Source organism: Rhinichthys klamathensis, unplaced genomic scaffold (assembly GCF_029890125.1).
Source record: "Rhinichthys klamathensis goyatoka isolate OS25496 unplaced genomic scaffold, OSU_Roscu_1.1 h1tg000045l_1, whole genome shotgun sequence".
Lineage (NCBI taxonomy): Eukaryota > Metazoa > Chordata > Actinopteri > Cypriniformes > Leuciscidae > Rhinichthys > Rhinichthys klamathensis.
In genome coordinates, this window is record NW_026606592.1 from 97919 (window position 1) to 109043 (window position 11125).

Here is an 11125-nt window from a genome sequence, read left to right on the forward strand (position 1 = left end):
CCGGGGAGGTGGACCCTCGGTGCAGATCAGATGAGCTGGTACATCCGCGAAGAGTGGAGGAGGAAGTGATTTTGATCCACCCTGGGAGTGAAAAACGGCACAGACGACCTCTGTATATCTGGCGAATGCGATGCAAAATTCAGAAAATGACAAAATTCGGGATGATGTGTTGTTTGTATTTTTTAGAGTGACTGAGAAGTCGCCGCAATCGATCTGGCGATTTGAATCGGATGGGGGAAGCAGAGAAAGGAGAGATGATAGAGATGTCAATATCCGCACCTGATAGAATCTGCGCTCGGACTGGCAACAGGGGGTGGTTACAAAGCCATGGCGTTTGGAGGTATGTGCATCTGATTTGCTGTAAACAGAGAAAATTGTGATTTTGCCTGAGGAAGCGTGTTTTGGGGGAGACAATCCGGGGCCGACGTGGAAAACAGAGGTGGTCTTGCGTTTGCGACGGCCCCTGGAGCTTGGAAAGCGACCGGGTAGGAAAGAGAAAGCTGAGGTGGAAAATATGGCGACTGGGCCTGCGCCGCTAGAGGAGGCATCCTCACGCTAGGGTCTGCTAAAGGCCACGGCTGGGAAAAAGGGTTAGTGGTAGCCGGAGGACAAGGGAGAGTTGTGCGTGCCCACGATTCTAGCGGAGGCAACCTCACGCCAGGAGCCGCGGGCCACGAATGGTGGAGAGAATTTGGAATGGTAACGACAGGTTGCGCCTGCCCCGCTAGCGGAGGCAACCTCACGCTAGAGGGAAGATGGTCACTGTTAGTGACCGGTAATGAGTGATGCTGAGTAGAAGGCGGAGAGGGTAGCAATCTAACGGCGGCGGAATCTGGGGCCCGTCCCAGTCTCGCTGAAGGCGCGCTGCCCCTACCTGATGATCGACGGTGGTCCGGTCTCGCTGTGGAGGAATTCTGGATTTGGGATGTACGTGGTGTTTTACCTTTGTTGGTTTTGTTTGTCGCTTTATTGGAGACCTTAGAGGGAGATGAGGGTTTAGAGGGTGTGCACGTTGACTGTATTCATCCATCTGGTGTAATGGACGTCTGCGTTGGTCAAAGCTTGCCTTAGACCTAACACCGTCCATTTCCCGATTGCAGGAATGGTTGGCTGGGCCAGTGAGTAGGAGGATGATGATGATGAGGACGAGGAAGAAGGTGTGCGTCTCGTTGGTGGAGGTGAGCGCTGTCTTTGTCGTTCTGGAATATGGATAGCGGCACGGATTGGCTGGCGACCACGCACTCAAGCTGGAGACTCGGCGACGGCACCTCGTGGTGAAATGGCGCTCTTTGGAGTGGCTGGAATTGAGGCAGAGTCCTGAGAGAAGAGAGTTTCGTCATCGGACGGAAAGAGTTCAATCTCTGACATGGCGGCTGTTTAGGCGAACCTGTCCTGAAGACTGTAGAACATCCTTAGGTGAGTTTGACTGTGCTTATATATGGTTTGCGTTCGTGCTGATTTGGTAGATATGTTGATTACTGATTGAAGACAGCTGGTGATACTAGAGTATTTGTTGATTACTGATTGTAGACAGCTGATGATACTAGAGTATTTGTGGTTACTGATTGCAGGTGGCACTAGAGTAGCTCATTTGACGTGTTCCTCCCAAACTACGTTAATAAAACATAATTTGTTGGATAATGCCGGTATTGTATCTGATTTCAGGTATTACTATCCTTGTATCCAAATGTAGCGTGTAGTTCTATGTTTGTTTAATTTCATTGGCCCTCATTTAATAAACGAACAGATATTTGGTCGTTTCCATACAAAAACTTGGCATTTATCAATATGGACGAGAACGGTGGCTACGGTCAAACCTCACGTCAGGTTTCAGCTTGTGCTACATTTTTGAGTTATTATTGAATTAACATTAAAAGGTGCCTTAACTAGACCACAATATCATAGAAGCTTGGGGCAGTAAGCAGTAGAGCCCGACCGATAAAGGATTTTGAAGGCCGATACCGATACAAATATTTGTTGGTTTTAAAATCCGATATTCCGATATATCGGCAGATATTTCTTCTTTTTTTTTTTTTTTTTTTTTTTTTTTTTGAAACGCGCAACAAAACATTAACAGATTTCCCTAACATTAGTTATTTGTAGTTATTTATGAGTTTTAACTAAAATAATATGATAATGCATTTTAAAAAGAAACGTCCTCGGGTTACGACTGTAACCCTTGTTCCCTGAGAAGGGAACGAGAACTGCGTCGAATGACACTTTGGGGGAACGCCCCTCAGCGTAGCGCCTCTGAAGTATGAATGAAACTGAAACTGATCTCTGATTGGTGCAACGTCATGACGTAATGTGTGACGGCAGATAGGCGGAAGCTATAAAAGCAGCCGGCACACATAAGATGTCAGCTTCTGTGATGAAGCAAGCGCTCCCAGGCAGGGGAAGGCATGGCCAAGGGACGCAGTTCTCGTTCCCTTCTCAGGGAACAAGGGTTACAGTCGTAACCCGAGGACGTTCCCTTTCGAGGGAACTCCAACTGCGTCGAATGACACTTTGGGGGAACGAGTACCCACTACGCCACAACGCGCCCTGCCTGCCCTAGTGTGAAGCTGCTCACAGGCACACTTAGGACGCGAGCACAAGAGAGCCGGGTGTAGACGGAATGTCCAAACTATAAAACCTAATAAAGGTATGAGGGTTAGCCCATCCTGCTGCATCGCAGACCTCCTGGATGGGGGCCCCCGCGAGAAGGGCTCTAGAGGACGCCATGCCTCTGGTAGAATGAGCCCTCACGGCCAAAGGTGAAGGCATACCGCGCACCTGATAGGCCGTGGAAATCGCTTGGACAATCCAGTTGCTGATGGTCTGCTTTGAGGCGGGAAGCCCCTTTCTGGGCGACCCGAAACACACCAGCAACTGGTCCGACTTCCGCCATGAAGAGGACCTCTGAATGTAAATACTCAGTGCTCTGACAGGGCAGAGCATGTGAAGTCTCTCTTCATTCGCCGTCACGTGAGGTGGAGGATGAAAAGCCTGCAGAACCGTAGGCCGTGCCGCACTGGACGGCACCTTAGGCAAATAGCCGGGCCTAGGGTGAAGAATGGCCTTAATGTTGCCTGGAGCAAACTCCAGGCACTCGTGAGATATGGAGAGCGCCTGGAGATCTCCTTCCACCTTCAACGAAAGGTTCTTGGCCTCAGCCGACTCCAGCGGCTCGAAGGGGGCCTCGGCCAGCCCTTCGAGAACCACTGCCAGGTCCCAAGTGGGAACCCTGGTACGAGCCGCAGGTCTCATCCTCCAAGCCCCACGGAGGAAACGTACGACCAATTGGTGTCTCCCCAGAGGCCCATCACTCAGAGGAGCGTGGAAAGCCGCAATGGCAGCCACGTACACCTTGAGTGTGGACGGGGTAATACCAGTGGAAAAGCGATCTTGGAGGAACTCCAGCACTGAAGCCACTGGGCAGTTAACTGGGTCCACCTCACGCTCCCTACACCAAACGGTGAAGACGTTCCACTTTAGGCCGTACAATTTCCTCGTGGATGGAGCTCTAGAGCTGAGTATGGTCTCCACTACTCCAGCTGATAGGCCGGCCTCTAGGTACTGTGCCCCCTCAGGGGCCAGACCCACAGTTTTCATAACTCGGGCCGAGGGTGAAATATTGAGCCCTCTGCCTGTGTCAGCAGGTCCCTCCTGATGGGAATCTCCCATGGAGGGCCGTCCAGGAGCAAAATTATGTCGGAGAACCATACTCGGGCCGGCCACAACGGGGCTACCAACAGTAGACTGATCCCGTCGCGACGGACTCTCTCTAGAACTCCCGGGAGCAGAGCGATCGGGGGAAATGTGTACAGACGTAGCCTCGGCCACGTCTGCACCATGGCATCCAACCCCAGCGGGGCTGGATGGGTGAGGGAAAACCACAGTGGACAGTGGGTCGTCTCTCGAGACGCGAACTAGTCCACTTCCACTGGGCCGAACCTCTGAGATATTGACTCCACCACCTCGGGGTGGAGTCTCCACTCCCCGGGCCTCAGCCCCTGTCTCGACAGGATGTCTGCTCCCTGATTTTGACTCCCCGGGATGAATGTTGCTTTTAGAGACAACAACTTCCCCTGGGACCACAGGAGGATCTGATGCGCCAGTCTGCATAGAGGGCGAGATCTCAGACCCCCCTGATGGTTTATATAGGCCACTACCGACATATTGTCTGACCTCACAAGGACATGATGACCTTTGAGGTCCGTCAGGAAACTCCTCAGAGCTCGGAACACCGCCAACATCTCCAGGCAGTTTATGTGCCAGGAGGCATGATGGTCCTGCCATAGGCCTGTCGTAAAGCGGCCGTCCATGACCGCGCCCCAGCCCGTGAGGGAGGCGTCTGTCGAAACGGTTCTCCGGCGACATGACGCTCCCAACACTGGCCCTTGGGACAGAAACCAAGCTTTCTTCCACATAGATAGGGAACGAAGGCATCTGCGCGTAACCCTGATCATGCGGAACGGGTTTCCCCTCGGGGAGAACCCCTTGGTTTTTAACCACCACTGAAGGGCCCTCATGTGCAGCAGGCCGAATGGAATGACACTGGACGCTGCTGCCATGAGCCCCAACACTCTCTGGAAGTGCTTCACAGTGATGGCTTGGCCTAGCCTTATCCTGGACACTGTGGTCAGGATGGACTCGATCCGCGCGGGAGACAATTGTGCCCGCATCGTGACCGAGTCCCACACCACTCCCAGGAACGTAGTTCTCTGGGCTGGTGTCAACACGCTCTTTTTCATGTTGAGTCTCAACCCCAGGCTCTGGATGTGGGCGAGGACGACATCTCGATGCCGAACCGCCAGCTCCTGTGACTGTGCTAAAATCAGCCAGTCGTCGATATAATTGAGCACCCTGATGCCCTGAAGCCTCAGCGGTGCCAGAGCTGCATCCATACATTTGGTAAATGTGCGAGGGGAGAGAGCTAGGCCGAACGGAAGAACCCGCGCTGGTACGCTTCGCCCCGAAAGCGAACCTCAGGAACTTCCTGTGAGATGGAAGGATGGATATGTGGAAGTATGCGTCCTTTAGATCTATCGTGACAAACCAATCCTCGGACTGAATTTGACTCACGATAATGGGAATAGTGAGCATCTTGAACCTGAATCTCCTCAGAGAACGGTTCAGGTGCCTGAGATCTATTATTGGACGCAACCCCCCATCCTTCTTGGGAACTATGAAGTAGCGGCTGTAAAACCCGGACTCCCTGTCCGGTGGAGGAATACGATCTATAGCCTCCTTTGCCAGCAGGGAGTTTACTTCCTGTTCCAATACCCGACCCTGCACTGGGTCGACTACAGTCCAGACCACCCCGTTGAATCTGGGTGGGCGGGAACTGAACTGCAGCCTGTACCCATTTTGAATGGTGCGCAGGGCCCAAGGAGAAATATTCGCCAGATTTTTCCATGCATCGAAATATTTTACCAAGGGAACCAGGCTCTCGAGCCTGGCTTCGGGTATTAATCGGGATTCGTTCTCGGCCCCCTGAAGCGGATTCCTGGCAGGGCTAAACCGAAAACGATTCTCGATGGGCGGACGCGAATGCTGCCTGACCGCAAGCCTGTGGGGCGGACAGTGCAGCCTGCGTTCGCTGGATACCGATTTGTCCCAAAGCGTGTTCAACGGCGGGAGAGCAACATCGATTTCCTGCGGGCTCCGTGAAGGAGACGACCTCGGTCGTCCTAGCTAGGATCTCTTTGACGAAGCCTTTTTAGCCTGCAGGACGGCCCTCAGGTCGCCCTGCTTAGGCTGAGGCTTCGCCTAGGAGATCCTAGCTAGGACGACCGAGGTCGTCTCCTTCACGGAGCCCGCAGGAAATCGATGTTGCTCTCCCGCCGCTCAAGGAGCTTAGGCCAAGCTCCTTGAGGGGGGGCTCTAGACGCGACGCTCTGTTTTTGAGCCTGTCTATAGGCGGAGGAGCTGGCTGATGGCTGTGGCTGCGGCTGCCCACTGGGGGCAGACTTCTTGGACACTGAGCGGCGAGGGAGATATTGTTTGAAGGCCGCTGATTGTCTTTTCGCCTCCTGAAACCTGTCGACGACGGTTTTAACGGCGTCGCCGAACAGGCCAGAAGGCGAAATCGGGGCATCAAGGAGGAAAGCCCTGTCTTTCTCCCTGATGCCCGTAAGATTTAACCATAAATGCCTCTCCGAGACCACCATAGCTGCCATGGAGCGACCGACAGCGCGGGCCGTCTCCTTGGTGACTCGGAGAGACAAATCAGCGACCTTCCTCAACTCCGCAATATCTTCCGGAGTTGGACCCTCGCCCTCATCAATGTCCTTACAAAGGTCGGCCTGGTACGCCTGGAGCATAGCCATGGTGTGAAGACTCGCACCAGCCCGACCCGCAGCCATATAAGCCCTGCCCACTAGCGCTGATGTGTCTCTACACGGCTTAGTGGGCAGCACCGGGGCTTTAAGGGATGATGCCGACTCAGGCGATAAATAATTCGCCAAAGGCTGTTCAACGCGCGGCATCATCCCATAACCGTTCTCTCGTGCCCCCATGATGTTACTATAATTTATAATAGGGGGATTGGAGACACGAGAAGAGTGTGGTTTTTTCCACGATCTACACAACTCGTTGTGCAGATCGGGAAAGAACGGCAAGCCCCGGTGATGAGGTTGTTCCCTGTGCTGCAGGAAGCGCTCATCCAGTTTACTTTTAGTCTGCGCTTCCTGCCTCTCTTGTGGCCAGCTGATATTTAAATGAGCCACCGCACGGGAAACAACCTCAACCAGCTCCTCATACGCGGGGACACGGGGCGGCGAGTCGTCCCCGAAATCCCCGCCCTCGATGCTGAGCACGTCAACCTCCTCAGAGACAGACAGCTCAAACATCGGATCCTCGACTCGCGCAGAAGAAGCCGCGGGGCGGGCTTCTGCGCGAGGCTCGAGGACATCAGAACTGCCCGATGAATCCCGAGAAGGTGCCTCAGCAGCCTCGAGATCCCCGGACAGATCTCTTTGCGAGCCCCATGAAGAGCGTCGCCGCGCCGCCTCAGCGGACGCGGGTCCCGCACCACGAGGCTCGCGAGGCTGACCATCTTCATCAAAGATAGCCAGCAGGAAACGCAGCACACGGATTGTCAACTTTTCACAATCCTCGCAAGCAGCCCCCTCGAGAGCTGCCTGCGCGTGCTGCATTCCCAAACAATGTGTGCACAGTTGGTGTGTGTCCCCGCCCGTGATGTAGCGAGGGCAAGGATGCACACACTTCCTGAAGCTCACACTCGCCATTTCACTCATTCAGTCACAGACAACAATAAATAAGACAAACAGTCACAGATAGCGCTTGCTGAAGAACAGAAAGCTGACATCTTATGTGTGCCGGCTGCTTTTATAGCTTCCGCCTATCTGCCGTCACACATTACCTCATGACGTTGCACCAATCAGAGATCGGCTCAGTTTCATTCATACTTCAGAGGCGCTACGCTGAGGGGCGTTCCCCCAAAGTGTCATTCGACGCAGTTGGAGTTCCCTCGAAAGGGAACTTGTTTCTTTTATTGTCACAACTGAACAGAGGAACATCAAAATATATTAAAGTTCTGATAAATAAAATGTATAAAAATACAAACTTAAGATATGAAACGTAAAGTCCTTTGAACAAAAACACAAAAACAACAACAACCAAATCAAAGTTACCAGTATTAAAAGACTTGGTAAGCTTCATAAATATAACTTTGAACTATACTACTTATAAATTGCTAACAGTATATATGAGGTAGTGTACTGAAGTGGTTGAAGTGAGTTGCAATTTTCTTCAGCCTTGCCAGAATGTCCACCACCACTCTCTGGGAACTGAGGCCATCATTGATAGCTAGGTGCAGTATGTGAGCACTGCAGCTCAGGTCTGGCATCTCAACAAGGCGCATGCCTTTCACCATATTTGCCCCACTGTCCCTGAGTACAAGCATGACCCGCTCCTCATCAATTTCCCATTCTTCAAGCATGGACAGAAATGTCTCTCCAATGTACTGTCCTGTGTGGGACTGTGAGAAGGATTTCACGTCCAAGACAAGTTGGACCTTTTTCCAATTCTTGTCAATGAAATGAGCAGTCAGGCTCATGAGTGCCTCATTTGACCCTGACCAACAGTCGGTGGTAAAAGAAATGCTGTTTCCTGCATTTTCAACTGACAGCAGTTTCTTTATTTTGTTTACAACTCCCGTGTAAATCTCATTATTATTGACAGTAATAATTACAAAAAATAATGATGACATTATTACTATCATCATCATTTATATTGTCATTAAACAAGATAAAGGTCATTCCTAAATGTTTGTGTGCGTGTGTAATAATTAGTCTCTACATTGCCTTATAAGCTACCTTATAATTACAATGTCAGCTTGCTTATCCCTTTACCTGCACTTTTTAAATTGTTTTCTTTCCATCAAGCTACATCAAACCATTTTCAATCATCAGTTGCTGCCTGCCTTCTAAAACCTACTATTTAGCGATTCTAGCGATTGGTTGTGTTGCGAAAGACACGCAAGCTCGCTTACCTCTCTGCCGTCGTGCGCGTGCGCGGTTAGGAGCGCGCCGTTAGGAGCTCAACACATCTGTCTCGCATGCACGCTCGCTATAGATTACAGGATATTTTAACTAATTTGCGGTAAAACTAGTCGATCACGAATGGCTCAACTGGTAGATCTATAGATAAACTTATCTTTCAGGCATTTGACTGACCGGGTTGACACTTCAGCGTGAGAAATCGGGGGTGTGGCGTGAGGGTGAACGTGATTTCACCAAGTACCACATGTTCCTGGATCAACAACTTTGTTGATCCTGGATCAACTTTCCGATCAACCAATCAGATTTGAGGGAAAGGTTTACAGTTTATGTCAAGTTTAGGCTTAGAACCAGGGTGAAGTACTTAAACATCAGTGTTATTCACCTATAATTATCCTCTGATTTTAGGGAAAGGTTATGGGTAGGGTTAGGTTTAGGGGTAGGGATTGGGTAAGGACTACATTTTGGGACAGGAATGTTGATCAGGGATCAACAAAATATGTTGATCCAGGACCATGTCTTAATTGGCAAAATCACGGTGGCCGTGGCGTGAGAGCGTGAGAATTGGCTCAATTGCGTGAGTCTCACGCTGAATGCGTGAGAGTTGGCAGCCCTGCCTGATGATAGTGGCATTAGCTAGCTTTATGGTCAGCTAGTCTATGATGAGCCATAATTTAGCAATGGATAACGTCATACTGCAAATTGTAAAACATACATTTTCAATATAACCGGCCAAGGAGAGATGATACGTCTCATTGCTATAACTGCCACGCGCTATTAAAGAAATACTTCAGTCACATTGTCAAAAGTTAAAAGGACAGTCAGTCAACTACACTGTAACAACGTAACGTAATTATTACTAGCTAATTCCGCTTCACGCTCGGCTTATTTAACAGCAGCAAAACTGGACATGATAGTCACTAGTAGTGGGAAGTACGGATCATTTTACTGACTCGGATCTTTGAGTCTCGTTCAGCAAAATGAACGAATCTTTTTTCGAGTCATTTTGTTCATTTCGTTCATTTCAGCATAATATAATTAAAATGGCATGTTAAATATCCCAACACATCTAGTAGGCTACTTACGAAAATGTTGATTACATTTGTAAAAAGAATAAAAATAAACTATAGGGTAATGCAGCCAAAGCCAAATTATAAGAAACCGAAATTTTTATTAATTGATTAGTGGGTCTTAAGTTCAGGCTATTGCAGTCTGATTCTGTTAGTTCACCTCACCTCCTGATCCGAAACATTCTTTCCTTTGCAACTTCATATTTATCAGGTGTGTTCTCCTCCTCTCGTGTCTCGAGACGTCAGTTGTCGACTCGTCAGTGTCTGACTCTGATCTGTCTGCTGGGCCATGCCGTGTGTGATACAGCAGGGCCGGAAAGAGAAATGATTAGTTCATCTTTCGAGTCTCGAGTTCGGGTTCGACCGGGTCCGAGTCTTTCGCTCTTCCTGTCAGTCCCATAGATGCTATGCTGTCAGTCCCGGAAAGAGTAATGATTAGATCATTTTCTTCGCTGTTATCTCGCATCAAATACAACATTAGATTCGTATGATTGACTGCGTCTGAATGTATCTAGGTTTATATTTAGGAATTAAAATACAAAATATGTGAAATAAACATTATCTGAAAAATAAAGTTCCATCTTATTATTGTCCCTGTCCGTCTCTTTTCTAAATGTTTCTTGTGCATCTGTGGTGTGTTTTATTATATATTATACATTAATTAACTACTATAATATTATACATTAACTACGTGCTTGTTTGTAAAAAGGTTGTGAATTAGTAGACTATTCAATACGGGGACAAGTCACGTGACAAAAGAACGAAGGACTCAAACCCGAAGACTCAGAAAATGAACTAATCATTTCTCTTTCCGGTACTGACAGCATAGTCTCTATGGGACTGACAGGAAGAACGAAAGACTCGGACCCGTCCCGAACCCGAAGACTCGAGAGAGATGAACTAATCATTTCCAGTACAGATTCAGATACTATGTTGCGCAATGCGCATGTGCGGTCAACCCAAAATGAACGAATCACTCTCTGAGGGTGTATTCACACCAGGAAAGTCCGGTAGTTCACTTGCTTTGGTCCGGACCAAATAATTTTTTTTTTTTTTTTTTGGTACGGTTCGCTTTCACACTGCTCTTTTTGCAAGTGAACCAAAATATGTAAACAAAACCACACATGTGCTAAGGTCGTCCATTCATTGGACAAGGATTCTCAAGTAGGGAAATCAGGAAGTGTAAAAAAGGCTCAGCATGGAGATATTTCGTACTGCATTATTTGTTATTTTACTAATTTTGTGTTATTCTGTACAAACGCAATATGAAGAAACTGCGCAGAAGACGGATAAGGTATAAAGTTTTCATTCATAGAGAGGGGCTATGTTCACACATTCAAATAATGAGATTCTTATTGTATACTGCTAACAAGTGCTGTCAATGTTAACGCTTGCGATTAAGTTTGTCCAGTTTAACGCAGCATCATCCTTGTATTGTAACTATCGTTACATTATATGAACTGCAAAAGCTGCAAAAATCTATGCGCGATTAGACTAAAGAGAACGCTCTGTATGTGAATGTCCTGATGCACACCCTCATTCATTCAT

At 48.9% G+C, this 11125-nt stretch overlaps 1 long non-coding RNA gene across 1 annotated transcript; it reads right to left on the reverse strand.

Annotated features, from left to right (window-relative positions):
• Positions 1–1915: 1915 nt before the first annotated feature.
• Positions 1916–7560, reverse strand: LOC130082397 (uncharacterized). The gene is made up of 2 exons (XR_008806769.1): positions 7517–7560; positions 1916–2158 (listed from the first exon to the last, which is right to left on the reverse strand). It is a non-coding gene; the product is annotated as an uncharacterized LOC130082397 (long non-coding RNA).
• Positions 7561–11125: the final 3565 nt, after the last annotated feature.